Genomic DNA, 12,435 nt, shown 5'->3' with positions numbered 1-12,435 from the left:
CTTGATTGTGCAGTTGCTGGGAAGGAAGGGTTTTATCATGGTTTGATCCCTACCTTCCCTAATAACTTATACATAAGAGAATATACTACCACCAGAGAACATCACCCTATGCTAATACTACATTGCCAGAAGTTTATGATTACACTCATTATGTACTTGATATTAGAAATACCTATATTTAAGGCTGGGTGTGGTGGTACATGCTTATAATCCTAACATCTGGTAGGAGGAGGCAGGAAAGATCAGAAGTTCAAGGCCAGTCTTGATTAAAAATCAAGTTTGACCTTGATCTGGAGGTGGTGGGAAAGGGGGTGGGCTGGGGGGAAGGGGAGGGGGGCAGGAAGGGGGAGAACAAGGGAATCTGTGGCTGTTATGTAGAACTGAATAGTATTGTAAAATAAAAAAAAAAATCAAGTTTGAGGCTAGCCTGGGCTATATGAGACCCTGTTTCAGAGAAAATGAAACAAGTCGAAAGGAAGCGAGACCCTTGTATTTGGGCTGGAGATGTTAACCCTCAGTGGTAGAGGATGTACTTTATGTGCACAAAATCTGGAGTTTGGTTATCCGGCACTGCAGAGACAAAGCGAACGCATTTATCAGGCGCTGAAAACGTCCAAACCTTGTTCCTGAGCCTTCCCACAAATTACCCGGTGTAATCCGACCGAACCAAGGAAGTAGGTTCTGCTTTATTTCCTTTGTACTGTTGCACAAACAGACTCCGACAGGTGAGCTAACATGTTGGGTCATACAGCAGCTGAGTGGCAGAGGGGGCCTGGCCCGAGGCAGGCTAACTCCATTGCTTCCGTACCTGGGCTTTATTGCGCTTGTAAATCTGCCTTCATCTGCAAGTTCCACTCTTACTTCAGATTCACCTGGCCTGAAATAAAATCATTTTCCAGTGATGAGCAGCCTTTTTTTTTTTTTTTTTTTTTTGTGGTGCCTTCAGTACGGTTTGGTGCCCTGGGAAGGTCGTGTTGAAATCTGCTGTGGCGGTGGTGTCCAGAGGTGGAGCCGTTGAGTGGTAATTAGATCATTAAAAAGGAGCTGGGTTCATTCTTGAAGGACTGGATGAGTTACCATGAGAACAGGTTATAGAGCGAGGCTGCTCCATGCGCGTTTCCTCCTCTGTACACACCCATCTGCTCGTCTGCTTTTCCATCATTGTTAGGACCCTGTGACAGGCTCCTGCCAGGTGGAGGTGTCAGATGTCTGACTGAGTCTCTGGAAGCATGTGCTCAGCAAACTGTTTTGTTGTTTTGGTTGTGGGCTTGACTTGGATGTCGGGAATCATCGGCCACCACTCTTCCACCATGCTCTTTGACCTGGGGTTTCTTACCTTGCTAGCCAGCTTACTCTGGGGGTCCCCTCTGTCTCTTCATGAGCCGGGAATTCTAGAGAAGGTGCCATGCCCACCAGGCACTTATGTGGGTTTCTGGGGATCCAAACCCTGGTTCTCACACTTGCATAGAAGGTGTTTAACTGCTGAGCCATCTCTTCATCTCTTGACCTTATTTTTTTGTTTTTGTTTTTTGAGACAGGGTTTCTCTGTGTAGCTTTGCGCCTTTCCTGGATCTCGCTCTGTGGTCCAGGCCAGCATTGAACTCATAGAGATTCGCCTGCCTTTGCCTCCTGAGTGCTGGGATTAAAGGCGTGCGCCACCACCGCTCGGCTATTATCATTATTATTATTATTATTATTATTTTTTTTTTTTTTTTGAGACAGTGTCTCTCACTGAACCTGGAGCTCACAGATTCGACTGGCCAACCAATAATCCTGTTTCTGTCTCCAAGTGCTAGAATTACAGGCCTGTGGCACCTGCATGACTCCTCTTCCTAGCTTTAAAAGTATTTCCTGGTTTCCCTTTAAAGAGCATGGATGTCCCTACTAAAGACAGGAGCACAGAATGCCGTCCCTCCATTGAGCCCCAAGTCACGCCCCTCTTTACGTTCTCTCCTGGTCTCTCTGTTCTAGTCTCTTTGCTAGATCTCTGGCCCCTGTTGCCCTCAGCTGCATGGCTCCAGGGATTTATCCAGCTAGAAAATGTCAATAATACCTGAAACAGAAGACTAGCATAATTACAAAGTAAAACTGACCTTTTGTTGTTGTTTGAAACAGAGTCTCATGTAGCTGAGGATAGCCTTGGCCTAACCCACCTGCTCGCACTTCTCAAGGTCTGGGATTACAATCTTTTTTTTTTTTTTTAAGATTTATTTATTATGTATACAGTGTTCTGTTTGCATGTATCCCTGAAGACCAGAAGGGGGAGCCAGATCTCATTACAGATGGTTGTGAGCCACCATATGGGTGCTGGGAATTGAACTCAGGACCTCTGGAAGATCAACCAATGTTCTTAACCTCTGAGCCATCTCTCCAGCCCCCTGGGATTACAATCTTAAAACATTGTATCCAGCTCACTTGCAAAAAAATATTTCTTAGTTGAGCAATTGGCTTTATTTAATTTCAGCACTGGGGAAGTAGAGGCAGGTAGATCTCTGGGAGTTCGAGGCCAGCCTGGTCTACAGAGTGAGTTCCCAGACATCCAGGGCAATGAAGAGAGACCATGTCTCAAAAACAAAACAAACAACAACAAAAACAAAAACCTTTTATTTATTTGTATGTGTATGTGTAGCCCTGGCTGTTCTGGAACTCACTCTGTAGACCAGGCTGGCCTCGAACTCCCAGAGATCTGCCTGCCTCTGCCTCTGAGTGCTGGGAATAAAGGCGTGGGCCACCATCTCCTGGCTTATGTGTCTGTTTTGCTTGTGTGTATATAAGCATATAAGTTCACTCTGTGCATGCAGTGGCTGCAGTGGTCAGCAGAGGGCGTCATATCCTCCTGAGCTGGAGTTAAGGACAGTTAGGAGTTACCATGTGGGTGCTGGAAACTGAAGGCAGGTCATCTGCAAAAGCAGCAAGTGCTCCTAACCACTGAGATATCGTTCCATTCCCTTATCCAGCTATTTTAAAATCTTTTAGAAGCAGAGGTGGTTTTTTTTGGGTTTTTTTTTTTGTTTGTTTGGTTTTGTTTTGTTTTTTTCCGATACAGGGTTTCTCTGTGTAGCTTTGGAGCCTATGCTGAAACTCACTCTGTAGACCAGACTGGCCTCGATCCGCCTAGCTCTGCCTCCCTAGTGCTGGGATTAAAGGCATGCACCACCACTGCTGCCCAGCGCTTAAGGTGTTCTTAATGAGCAAGGTGTAGTTATGCACATCAGTAATCCTAGCTCTCTGCTACATAGTGATTTTGAAATCTGTCTTAAAAATTTTTTTTCTTTTAATGATCCAACTAAAAGTCTATTAATTCTCTTGGTTAGTGTAGAAACAAGTTGTGTGTGTGTGTGTGTGTGTGTGTGTGTGTGTGTGTGTGTGTGTGTGTGGACATGTGGAGCAGGTACACTTTCACACAAGTAGAGACAAGAGGAAAACCTCAGTTGTTTCCCAGACATTGCCCACTTTTATTTTGAGACTTTTATTTTGATCTCGCATGGCCTGGAATTCACTAAGTAGGCAAGACTAGCTTGTAGATGGAGGATTTTTCTCTGGGCCACCAGCTCACAAATAACAACATGGAGACTTAAACAGCTCGGCCCTAGCTTAGGCTTGCCCACTAGCTCTTATACCTTAAACTAACCCATTTATTTTCATCTACGTTTTGTCGAATGGATCATTTTCTCATCTCTCCATACTGCCTGTGTTCCTTCCTCTGCCTCTGGCTGGCGTCGTCTTCTTCTTCTTCTTCTTCTTCTTCTTCTTCTTCTTCTTCTTCTTCTTCTTCTTCTTCTTCTTCCCAGAGTTCTCTCTCTTTCTCTGCCCAGAAGTCCCACCTAAACCACCTACATTTTCACAGTGTGCAAATAGCCCACAACAGGTGCAATTGTGATTTCCTGCCCTGGTACGAGTTCAGTCAAAATGGGCACCAGATGGAGCCCAGGAGAGCCAGCCTGCCCTGGAAGAAACCCCCTCCCTGCCCAGTACTGGGGACTGAACCCAGGATGCTTCACACATGTTAGACAAACACCACTGAGTTACATTCTCAGCCCCAGGCTGTTCTCACATGCCTCACTTTCTCCATTACAAAAACGTTATTATAAATAAATATGTTACCTGGGCGATAGTGGTGCAGCCTTTAATCCCAGCACTCAGGAGGCAGAGACAGGTGGATCTCTGAGTTCAAGGCCAGTGTGGTCTACAGAGTGAGTTTTAGGACATCCAGGGCTACATAGAGAAACCCTATCTTGAAAAACCAAAACATTAAAAATTAAAAAAAAAATAAAAATGTTATTATAGTAACTTTTCTAAAATCATGTCTTAGTAACTTTTCTGTTGCTGTGACAAAACATCATGACCAAGGCAACTTATTTTTTTATTAGGAATTTTTTTATTCATTTTACATACCGACCACAGATCCCCATCTGTCCCCTCATCATGCCCAGAACCAAAGCAACTTATAACAGGAAGCATTTCACTGGATTTATGGTTTCAGAGGGTTAGAGTCCGTGATGGTGGAGCACATACATGATGGCAGGAAGAGCTGAGAGCTCACATCTTGATCTGAAAGTGGGACGTAGAGGGAGACACACTGGGAACCGCATGCATCTTCTGAAACTTCCACACCCACCCTGAGTGACACACCTCCCCAACAAGGCCAGACTCCCTAATTCTTTCCAAATAGTTCTACCAACTGGGGTCTAAGTAGTCAATATAGGGACCATTCTCATTCAAACCATCACATGGACATTGTGGCACACATCTATCATCTTCAGCAGAGGTGAAGCAGAAGGATCCATGTGAGTTCAGGACTAGCCTGGGCTATACACTGAGACCATTTTTCTTTTTTAAGATTTATTTATTTTATGTATGTGGTGTTATATCTGCATGCCAGAAGAGGGCATCAGATCCCATTATAGATGACTGTAAGTCACCATGTGGTTGCTGGGAATTGAACTTGGGACCTCTGGAAGAGCTGCCAATGCTCTTAACTGCTGAGCCGTCTCTCCAGCCCCTGAGACCATTTTTCAAAACAACAACACAACGCACTTCCTTGTGTTGCAAATAACATTCCAGTTACAACCCAGCCCATTGACCTCTCGCACTGTAATCAAACTGCTCTTTTAAAAAAGTGACTGGGTGTGGGGTGAGCTAGAGAGACGGCTCAGAGGTTAAGGAAACTAGCTGCGTTTGTAGAGGACCAAGGTTCAATTCCCAGCACCCACATGGCAGCTCACAACTCTGTAGCTGCAGTTCCAGGAGATCTGGTGCTCTCTTTGGACTTTCGTGGGCCTCAGACACAAATGTGCATGTACATACTTGCAGACAAAACATACACATAAAATAAAGTAAGTACTTCTTTGAAAGTGCTATATACAGTTTTTGGGAATATTTTACTTGTTTTTTTTTTTTTTCGGGGGGGAGGGGTTGAACAAGGTCTCATTATGTACCCTTGGCTGTCCTGGAGATCACTATATAGAATAGGCTGGCCCTGAATTCATAGAGATCTGCCTGCTGGCACTGAAGGTGCACACCACCATGCCTGGTGGAATATTTTAAACATATTGTTAAAGAAGGGTCTTTTGTATCCCAGGGAACCTTCAAACTCTCTGTACCATCCAGGATGACTGAATTTCTGATCTCCTGCCTCCACCTCCCAGATGCTGAGATTACAGGTGTGTACATCCACACCTTGTTTATAGGTTACTGGGAATCAAACCCAGGGCTCTATGCATGCTAGGGAAACATTTTCTTTGTTTGTTTTTCAAGAAAAGGATCTCTCTGCACAGCCCTGACTGTCTTGGAATTTGCTCTGCAGATCAGGCTGGCCCAGAACTCAAAGATCTCCCTGCCTCTGCCTTCCAAGAGCTAGGAGCTAGGATTAAAGGCATGTGCCACTATGACAGGCTGTTTCTCTCTCTCTCTCTCTCTCTCTCTCTCTCTCTCTCTCTCTCTCTCTCTCCCTCTTTCTCTCTCTCTCTCTCTCTCATGCACAAATGCTTTATTAATACAATATACATAAACTATAAAGGAGGAAGTTTAAATATCTGCATTGTAACAAACAGGCGGCAATTCAACATCCAGGGTGGAGAGAATGCTGGAAGGAGAATGCAGCGGATTAGATTCCCATGGTAGAAAGGGTGTCTTCAGAGGCGAAGGAGGGTCCAGGTGCAGCAGCTTCTCAAGCCCGCTGTCCTCATTCAGGATCATGAGAGGCACTCCATTCAAGGGGAGATGTGCAATCTGGTGCTCCTCAGGCAGGTCAAAACTCTCAAAATCTAGAGGATTGAAGGGGAAGAACTTCTCTATTTCTGGGTAAGTATCATCAGAAGCAGGAAGAGAGCCCTGTGTCTTAGCAACCTTCTCAGTGATCTTTTTCACAGTCAAAGTTGGCTGTTTCTGTTTGAGGAGTCTATTAGTCTTCACTGGCTTTTCTGTAGCTTTGCTGACTGTTCCCAAAGACTTTCTGCTGGCTTTAGGCAGGGCTGGAGCATTGAACACTTTGCCAACTTGTGGCTTTGAAACCTGCAATTTCCCATCTAAGGCCTTGACACCAGACCCCAGCTTCAACCCATCCTTAGATGCCAAACAGTTGCCTGGTTCTTCGTTATCCTTGTCAACAAAGATCAGAGTAGCCATCCTGGATTACTCCAAGACTACTTCTCTCTCTCTCTCTCTCTCTCTCTCTCTCTCTCTCTCTCTCTCTCTCTCTCTCTCTCTCTCTGTAGACTAGGCTGGCCTCGAACTCACAGAGATCCGCCTGGCTCTGCCTCCCAAGTGCTGGGATTAAAGGCGTGCGCCACCACTGCCCGGCATGTGTGTTATTTTTTTTTAAGGTAGGGTCTGACCCTGTAGTTCAGTCTGACCCAAAACTCACTATGTAGCCCAGGCCAGCCTAGGCTAGCCTAGAATGTGTGGCAATCCTGTTGTCTTAGCTTCTAAAATGTTGAGATTTCTGGCATGAAACTCCACACTCAGCTTTCTATCCCCTTTACATAAAAATTAATGATAGTGGCCCGTGGTGGTTTAAATGATAAATGTCCCACATAGGCCTGGGCATTTGAACCCTTGGTCATCAGTCGGAGGTGCTGTGGGGGGAGGTTTAGGAGGTGTGGCCTGCCAGAGGAAGGACCTCCCTGGTGGCTTTGAGAGAACCTAGCCTCACCCTACTTCCAGTTGGCTCTCTCTGCTTCTTATTTGTGCTTGGAGATGTGAGCTCTCAGTCTTCTGCCCCTGCCTCCATGCCTGTTGCTTGCTGCTGGACCTCCATGCTGTGAGGGACTCTTACTCCCCTGAATCCATATGTCAAGTAAACCCTTCCTTCTAGAAGTTGCATCCGGTTATGGTGTTTCATCACAGTGACAGGAAAGTACTTAACACATGGCCTACTCTTGAAAAATATTGCATTATTTCCCCCATAATTTATTCTAAAAATATAGTTGGACCTGGTGGCACATGCCTATCATCCAGGCACTTGGGAGGTGGAGGCAGAGGATCAAGGCTGGTCTTAGTTATTTAGCAAGTTCAAAACTTCAGGGCTAGCTTGAGCTAAAAACAAACAACACACACACACACACACACACACACACACACTCACTCACTCACTCACTCACTCACTCACTAAACCAAGGATAGAGACCAGCGGATTTCTGGAGCTCTGTGGCTAGCTAGCATTGTGGGATGTTTATACACTGTAAATATGTGTTGCTGTGATTGGTGTAATAAAAAGCTGAACGGCCAATAGCTAGGCAGGAGGCATAGACTGTACTTCTAGAGACAGAGAGAACTCTGGGAAGGAGAAGGGCAGAATTGCCAGCCAGACATGGAGGAAGCAGCATGAACAGTATGGAGAGATGAGGTAACAAGCCGCTTGGTGGAATGTAGATCAATATGAATGGATTAATTTAAGTTATAAGAGCTAGTGGGACAAGCCCAAGCTGAGGCCAAGCTTTCATAATTAATAATAAGTCTCTGTGTCATTATTTGGGAGCTGGCGGTACAGAGAAAGACTCACCACAGACATCTTCCTCTGCCAGTCTTTTATCCTCTTTGTCTTCCTTTGTCATTGGGCTTCACAAGTGCCCATGCTGCCAGTTCATACAGAATCTCTCCATCCCCCATCTTTTTTTTTTTTTTTTTTTGGTTTTTTGAGACAGGGTTTCTCTGTGTAGCTTTGCGCCTTTCCTGGAACTCACTCTGTAGTCCAGGCTGGTCTCGAACTCACTGAGATCCGCCTGCCTCTGCCTCCCGAATGCTGGGATTAAAGGTGTGCGCCGCCACCGCTGCTGCCGCCGCCGCCTGGCTTTCCATCCCCCCTCTTAAAAACAAAGAAACAGACTCAGAGAAGCCCATTGCATGATGCCATGTGCAGGCATCTATGATGTTGGCACATTGATGGGTTCCAGTCCATTACCAAATTCTGTTAAATATTAGCCCCTAACTAATATAGAGAGAAATCCATTGAGTCTATTTAATGAGCAAAGGAATTTATTTGGGGGTTAACTCACAACCACGGGAAATTTATAGTAGGGTCCGGGAAAGCTGAGCTATGTCCCACACTGATATGCCTGGTCCAAGATCTCAGCATCCAAACCATGAGGGAGCCAAGAGAGAGCCACTTACATGTATTCCAGGTCTTAAGGGTTCCCAGCAGCCACGCCCCAGGGGTAGATACTTCAAGGTCATAGGCAGGTGTAGCAGTCACCTGTTGCCTCACTAGGGGTGGTGCTTCAAGGTCAAAGCTGGAACAGCTACTCACTACATCTCCCCCTTTTGTCTAAATAAGAAAGTTCTAACCTAATACAAAACTATTTACAATAGGAATGATTATCAAATATTGTCCAGGGGAAATACAGGGTAACAACCTAAACAAGATGCAAGAACAACATCAGAGATGTCCAGAACATAAGCGAATAGCATGTTACAGAGATCACTCCAATAGCTGTCCTATCTTGAAGAATCTAAATCTAGTACTTAATACATTCTAGCTAAGATCCGAGAAGATTGTAACTATTAGTCTTTAACCCCATCAAAGACCTGAGAAGGAAAATAATAACACCTGAGAAAATGGGAAAATGCATGCAAGCAATTTTCGAAAATCTTTCAAGAATAGACAGAGACATCTGGCTACCTGGACAGTCACCTAATGTTTCTCAGCATCGTTGGGGCATCCAATTTGGCTACAGGCCTAGACTATCTGACAGACCATTTTCAGAAGCAGGAATTTTGAAAGACCATCTTACTCTGTCTTGGCAGGGTTCAGTAGTCACTTTTCCTTGAGTCCTGCTTGTCCAGAAAGAACAGCATTCGTACTGTCAGCAGTTGAGGCAAGGGCAGTTCTTTGCCCAGCAGGCCATTTTGCATCAATAAGAAGACAAACTTCCAAATGGAAATGTCTTAGAAGCCCAACATTCTCTCAGGAGTAGATCTGTGCTGCCAGGAACAATTGTGTCTCACATCAATAGAATTCTAAGTTATTTAAATGCCATATTCTCTAGGTCTATGAAGTGTTTGAAGATCATCTACCCATCTGACCTATGAATCTGTACATCTGAACAACCTAAATAATGTAACTGTAGAAATGACAGGCATGGGTGATTGAATCTGTAAGTCTTATCTACCTAAATAACCTAAGGACTAAGGCTTCATATAAACAAGATAAACAGTCTGTAAACAGATGTACAGTATAAGGACAATGACCTCAAAATTGTGACAATACACAAATTATCTTAAACAGGTAAAAATGTATAGTGCAGTATGCAATATGATAAAAATCCTAAATATGTATCAATGTATAAAATATCCTAAACAGATGTAGAACATACATACAATATGACAAGTATAATTTTACATTTGTATCAATATACAAAATATTTCAAATAGTAGAAATATATGTATAATACAACAAATACAGTTTTGTGTTTGTATCAATATACAAATTATCTTAAATAGGAATATAAAAATAGTTTAAGCCAAAAGTGGTGGTGTTGGCGGTGGCGGCGGTGGTGGCGCCACTTGGGAGGCAGAGCCGGGCAGGCTGAACTCTGTGAGTTCAAGGCCAGCCTGGTCTACAGAGCGAGATCCAGGACAGGCACCAAAACTACACAGAGAAACCCTATCTTGAGAAAAAAAAAAAAAAAGAAAGAAATTTCTTGGCTTGGGGATTTAGCTCAGTGATAGAACACTTGCCTAGCAAGCACAAGGCCCTGGGTTTGATCTTCAGCTCCAAAAATAAATAAATAAATAAAATAAATAATCATCATCATCATCTACCTTAATATCTTATACCTATCCATTCCTTCCTGTTTTCCTTTTTTTAAGGAGAATATTGAGTCTGATTTTTATTGTTCCATCCCCAATCCTGTAACTATTATCCATAACCTGGAGAAAAATGAAATCTTTGGGAGAGGGGCAACAGAATTAGAATTACTTCCTGCTGTTTAGGGGGCAACAGTATCTCTGTGGGGTCCTGTGAGAAAGCTCAGATAGTTAGGTCTCCATAGGGCTAGCTGTAGATTCTGTAGCCAGTCTCAGAGTAATGGGTAGGGTTGTCTGAGATTCTGGCTAGAAGTGTAGCATGATGGGCCATCTCATCTTCGAACTGTCCTGGAGAATTTCAATCCAAAGTTGATCACTGAGTAATGTTCATGGGTACCATGGCATCATTTGGGACTGGGTAGAGTCGTTGTTATGGGGCCCCGTCTTCCTTTTGGAGACTTCAGAGATTGTTATTGGAAAGACTTTTTTTTTTTACTGTGGAAAACTTGAATATTTTTAATATCAAAATGAAAAGTTTGGATTTTATTCTGGATAGAGAAAAGATTCTCTGAAAGCAAGGACAAGCATGGAAAAAAACAGAATCTTGATGACAATGGTCCCTCGATTATTGGTTTTTCTTTTGTCTCATACCAGGTAGCTCTTCTGATATGAGACAGAATCTCTTAATTTTTTTTCTTTTAGCAATATGCTTGGGTTTAGAGGAGAGAGCCATATTCCAACTCCAAAGCCAGCTTGATTTATGATTGAATTGGGACTGTAACTTTTCTAGAGCTAAAGAGATACAGATGTTAGGCAGTGAGATATCACCCTGTATAGATTGATACTAATAGGTTCTTTCCTTCTGCTGTAGATGTCTGGGTATCCAAGGCCTTCTGATTTCTGGAAGATGGTTATTTCTTTATTTTATTTTATTTTTTTGTTTTTTTTGAGACAGGGTCACTGTGTAGCTCTGGCTGTTCTGGAACTCACTCTGTATACCAGGTTGGCCTCGAACTCACAGAGATTCGCCTGGCTCTGCCTCCCAAGCTCTGAGATTAAAGGCATGCACCACCACCGCCCAGCTAAATATTTTATTTTGCTAAAAAAGCCAGGTGGGTGGTAGTGGCATATGCACTTGGGAGATAGAAGTAGGCGGATCCCTGTGAGTTCAAGGCCAGTCTGGTCTACAGAATGAGTTCCAGGACAGCCAGGGCTGTTTCTCAGATGAACCTTGTCTAAAAAAAACAAAAACAAAAAAAGAAAGCAGATTAAGACAGGCTGCTCACAACTGCCTGTAACACCAATTCCAGGGAACCTGACCCTTTCCCTAAATCTTGCAGTCACCTGCATTCACATGCATATACCCACACATACACACACATAAAAATAAAATATTTTAAAAAGAGAAGTTCAAGGCCATTTTCAGCTATGTAGCAAGTTTGAAGCCAACCTAGGCTATGTTGGCATTAAATATGGCGCTTTTACCGTGTGTAGGTCACGAGGCACAAGGCACCACAAAACCCAGTATCATTTTTATTAGGAGGAGGCAGTGGGACCGAAGAGAACGTGGCCAGGCCTGTGGAAGGGACACGTGAGGAGGGTGAAAAGGGGGAGGAGGAGAGAGCAGAAGAGAGAGGAGGAATCTGTGACCGGCTTTTTTTTAAGGATTTCCTTGCACATGCACATGTGGGCTTATGGAGCGACACCATACATGCACTGATTGCATGACTGCCCTGCAGGAATTTGTGCAATCACGCAGCACACTGATGACGTAAGACATAAGACCCCTTGCTTAACTACTGAACTGCGAATGTGTGGCCATGTAGCTGGAATGGTGGCAGAATCCTAACATCCCAAATTCTTTGCTTATTATAAAAAAGCAGGAGAATAGGAATAGGGGCTTTGTTTCTCCCCTCCCCCCCAAAAAAAACCCTGCTTCCAGCTGACTTGGTGGGTGTCGGTTGACTCTCCTTAGGGGTAGGGAGGGGGCTTCTGACGTAGACAGGCGTCTTGGGATGGTGGGCTGTGGTCTGCTGCCTTGGAGCGGTTCATCTTTCTTGGCCTGGGACTCTGGCTGCTTCTGTCTGACAGGATGCTGATGAGACGAGAAAGAATTATTATTATTTTTTATTTTTTTTCCTTCGGGGTGTTCCCAGAGTGAGAGAGGGGGCCTCCAAGACCAGGAAAGTT

General features: G+C 44.1%; 1 pseudogene; it reads right to left on the bottom strand.

Moving 5' to 3' along the window:
* Positions 1 to 6,012: 6,012 nt before the first annotated feature.
* Positions 6,013 to 6,645, bottom strand: LOC102914737 (securin pseudogene; annotated as a pseudogene).
* Positions 6,646 to 12,435: the final 5,790 nt, after the last annotated feature.

The sequence above is a fragment of the Peromyscus maniculatus genome, chromosome 4, assembly GCF_049852395.1.
Source record: "Peromyscus maniculatus bairdii isolate BWxNUB_F1_BW_parent chromosome 4, HU_Pman_BW_mat_3.1, whole genome shotgun sequence".
Taxonomy (NCBI): Eukaryota; Metazoa; Chordata; class Mammalia; order Rodentia; family Cricetidae; genus Peromyscus; species Peromyscus maniculatus.
The sequence above is the reverse complement of the archived record's forward strand: the minus strand, read 5'-3'. Positions and strand labels throughout refer to the sequence as shown.